The following is a 4007-nucleotide window of genomic DNA, read 5'->3' as shown; positions in this document are numbered from 1 at the left end:
CAAATAAATCAACCAATGAGAAGTCAGACATATGAATGAGTTAGGGGGGTGGAGACCGGGGAAAAATATTTAGAGAATATTCCAAAAGACAGGAGAAGGACAGAGTGACAGAAAAAAGCAGGAGCATAAGAACATTAGGTAGGAATCAGAAAGCCATTTAGTTTTATGTTTTTACTGTACTCATGAGAATGATATATCCCCAGAGGTAGTGACTTTTCAATGCCACATAAGACTTATTTCATAGAGGTTGAATTAGAGAAAGATGAACAGAATGGAGGCTGGTGACAAGTGCAGAAGCTGAAGCCAGAGAGGAGAGTCAGAACCTGGGAGGAAATGAGAGGCTGAGTTGGCAGTCCCGGGTTTAGGGAAGGAGAACATTTTTTTTAAAATTGTTTTTGTTGCAGACAGTGACTAAAGGGGAGGTTTGTCTGTTGGTAGAAGAAGGAAGTCAGAATTGAAATGTTGTGGAGTAGATTTGTTTAAAACAGAAATTACAGACAGACTTTTCTGAGAGAAGAAATAACACCTGTAAATGAAATGCTGTCTCTGCAACTTCCATTGCTAGCAGTTCTCCTGCCAGGTGGTAACAATGAAGATGGTGAGAACTCTGGCCACTGCCCAGTTGGGTGCAAGAGTGTGTGTGTGTGTGTGTGTCTCCACATACCTGGAGACTGAGAAAGCCAGCATAGTTCCATTCTGAGCATCCCTGATTCCAGTACTCTGCACTTCTGATGGTTGTATATAATGTGTGGGGTCCTGGGGCAGGCAAATGTCTGCTGAGGTAACTATGGCTTCCCTTTCCTCCAGATTCTGAGTTTTCCCTCTCTGGCAACTTTCTTTTTCCATTCCCTCTCCATTCCAGCACCTTCTTTCTCAATTTCTCTGTTCTTTTGCTATAGTCTTCCAGGAGCAGATCTCCTTCAAAGCCATCCACATCTTATCTCTTTACAACCATTCCTGGATACAAAGTTGGAGCTTAGCTTGGTTAGGAGACTTGCAGACTCATGGCTGGGAGATTCATTTTTCTGAGGCCTTGGTTAACGGGCAACTTCAGCAACAAGGAGGTGATGGAACTGGAAGGTTTTTTTCTGCAGACTCTACAATGAATTGCTTCACATAATTAACAACTGTGCCAGCCAAAGTTGGAATGTGAGTTCAATTCCCAAAATGGGGAGGTCGAATATGGGTGGGATGTTTATGTCTCAATGAGATTTTTACTCCGATTTTCTCCCCATTCAGTCTCTTCAGCTATCTCTGTGTGTATACATTTTTTGTAACCCATTGCATTCCATTCGCCCTAGATTATTTTAATCACAACTCCTTCACACTAAGTCTTTCCTTATTCTCTTGCCCTCAGCATTTATCACCTTCTTCAAAAATATTTTCCCCCTCCCTCATGCCATTTATCTTTTTCTCCACAACCAAATACCACTAATTCTCCCTTTTCTGAAACTGATCAAACCAAACTTTTTTCCATTGCCTCAATCCTCCAACTTCTCCCTTCTACTTCCTTCTTTTTCTTCTACTTGTTTAATCATTTTTAATCCCTCTTACCTCTAATTAATAACCTTTCTTCTATAGATCCCTTTGTAGTATAGATGGCAGGAGGCTGTGAGCAGCATTCTGGGGAAGCCAAGGAAGGCTTTGGGTGGTATGCTTATCAAGGATCAGATCTCCTGAACTTCTAGAACAATTCATGGTTGCCATCTCCAAAGGATGGGACTGGAGCTCAGCAGGCATGCAGAGAATTTAATCAACACCAGGTTCTCAAGAAAATAACACACAGACATATGAGTGACACTTGTCCACATTTCCTCTTGCTTCTACTTGATTCAGGGAATGCAGATCTCCAGAGACAAGGTCAGTCTCACACACTCCCTCCAAAAATTTTTTATCCTAAAATTATACCTTTTCACCATACCCTTCAAATTTGGGATTAGAAGAAGCCAAGAGGAAGAGATGAAAGATGTATCTGTCAAACTGATGTGAAGGTATGAATCTCCAAGTTTGTGTTAGAATTCTCATCTGAAGATCTTTCCTGTCCTCTGCAGTAAGACCAGAGGCCTGGCTATCCACTGACCCGTATCCTGGTTCTGACTTTCAGATGCTAGTTTTTTATGTCTCTGGCTTCTACCCAAAGCTGATTTGGGCTACGTGGAATGGAGGTGAGCAGGTACAACAAGGCACTCAGCGAAATGATGTCTTGGATGTGGAAACCATCAAGACATCTGGCCTATCTTGCTGAGTGAGATACAGCAGTCTAGGAGGCAAGGACATCATCCTCTACTTGGGTAAGAAGGAACTGGAGCCCAGTTGGGAATGGGAGTAGGTGGTCCTCAAGAAGAGCAGGAGAGCCAAATGAAAAATTGGGGATTTATGGACTCCAGACCCAAAAGAGTGAACATAATTAATTCAAGAAATAAAAGAGTTGAAAATTAGAGACCTGCATATGTGGGAGGATTTTGAGGGTTAGGTGAATGATTTCTCCCTGAAGAAGGATGGGAGAAGAAATAGGAAGAAAGGTGCTTGGTGAAGTAGACACTCACATGAAAAAAATAATACCAGGGAAAGGTACTAACCAGGGGGTGGTTTTGAAATGACACCCTTGTGTGTACTCAAACCCACAGAACATCACAACTTTGTGGGCTTGATTATCTCGGCAGTGATGGTGCCACTGATGCTTCTGATAGGTCTTTGTATTTTGGCCTAAGAAGTGCTGGTGAGTTCTTTGTGTCTATCTTTCTTGCTCTTTTACGCACTCACCACTTGTCTTCTCATTTTTTTCTATTCTCAGTTTTCCTCTTCCCAGTCCCCTTCCCTCTTTTTCTAAACTAAATTAATTGGGGTGACATTGGTTAATAAAATTGTATAGGTTTCAAGTATGCAATTCTATAATACATTATATGTATATTGCATTGTGTGTTCACCTACAAAAGTTAAATTTCCTTTGTCACCTTATATTTGATCCTGTTTACTCTTATCTACCTCCTCCTCCTTTCCCTCTGGTAACCATTAAACTGTTGTCTGTGTCTATAAGTCTCTGTTTGTCTTGTTCACTTGTTGCTTTCAGTTTTATATTCCACTTATGAGTAAAATCATTTGATTCTCAATGTTTTCTATCTGACTTATTTTGCTTAGCATGATAATCTCAGGATCCATCAATGTTGTTGCAAATGGCAGTATTTCATCTTATAAATAAATATAAATATTCCATTTATATAGATACCACATATTCTTTATCCAATCATCTATCAAAGGTTCCTTCAGTTGTTTCCAGTTCTTGGCCACCGTGAATAATACTGCAGTGAACATTAGGGTGCACATACTTTTAAAAATAAACACTTTCGAATTTTTAGAATAGATACCCAGAAGCAGGATTTCTGGGTCATTTGGTAATCCTATTCTTAATTTTTTGAGGAACCCTCATACTGTTTTCCATAGGGGCTGTACCAATTTTCATTCCCACCAGCATTATATGAGGGTTCCTTTTCCCCACAACAACCAAGACTTGTTATTACTTGTCTTGTTGATGATAGCCATTCTAACAGGTGTAAGGTGATTTCTCATTGTGGTTTTGCTTTGCATTTTCTTAAGAGTTAGTGAAGCTGAGCATCTTTTCATATTTCTGTTGGCCATTTGTATGTCTTCTTGGGAGAAATATCTGTTCAGGTCTACTGTCCATTTTTTAATTAGATTGTTTATTTTACTCTTCAAATCTCACCTCTATCTTATGCAGAATAACTCCATCTCTGTTCTTATTAGGACACATTGTGACCCTTCTCTCACTCTTAGTTTCTTGCAATGAAATTCCAGCTATTGAGGACTCAGGATGCAACATGATGATAATGTCCTTTCAACTCTCCATGTATAACTTTTGCTATTATTGTTTGTTTATGCTTAATGATCAGTTGTTAATACAAGCTAAATGTAATATTGCAGAAAATTTTTTTCTGACCTGTGCTCTGAGATTTTAAAACTCATATTTTAACTCTGGATAGAATGGGGTC

The 4007-nt window shown here is 39.6% G+C and overlaps 1 pseudogene; it reads left to right on the top strand.

Annotated features, from left to right (window-relative positions):
* The first annotated feature begins 446 nt into the window (after nucleotides 1-446).
* Nucleotides 447-3805, top strand: LOC120589479 (T-cell surface glycoprotein CD1a-like; annotated as a pseudogene).
* Nucleotides 3806-4007: the final 202 nt, after the last annotated feature.

This window comes from Pteropus medius, unplaced genomic scaffold (genome assembly GCF_902729225.1).
Source record: "Pteropus medius unplaced genomic scaffold, Ma_sr-lr_union100, whole genome shotgun sequence".
NCBI lineage: Eukaryota > Metazoa > Chordata > Mammalia > Chiroptera > Pteropodidae > Pteropus > Pteropus medius.
The sequence above is the reverse complement of the archived record's forward strand: the minus strand, read 5'-3'. Positions and strand labels throughout refer to the sequence as shown.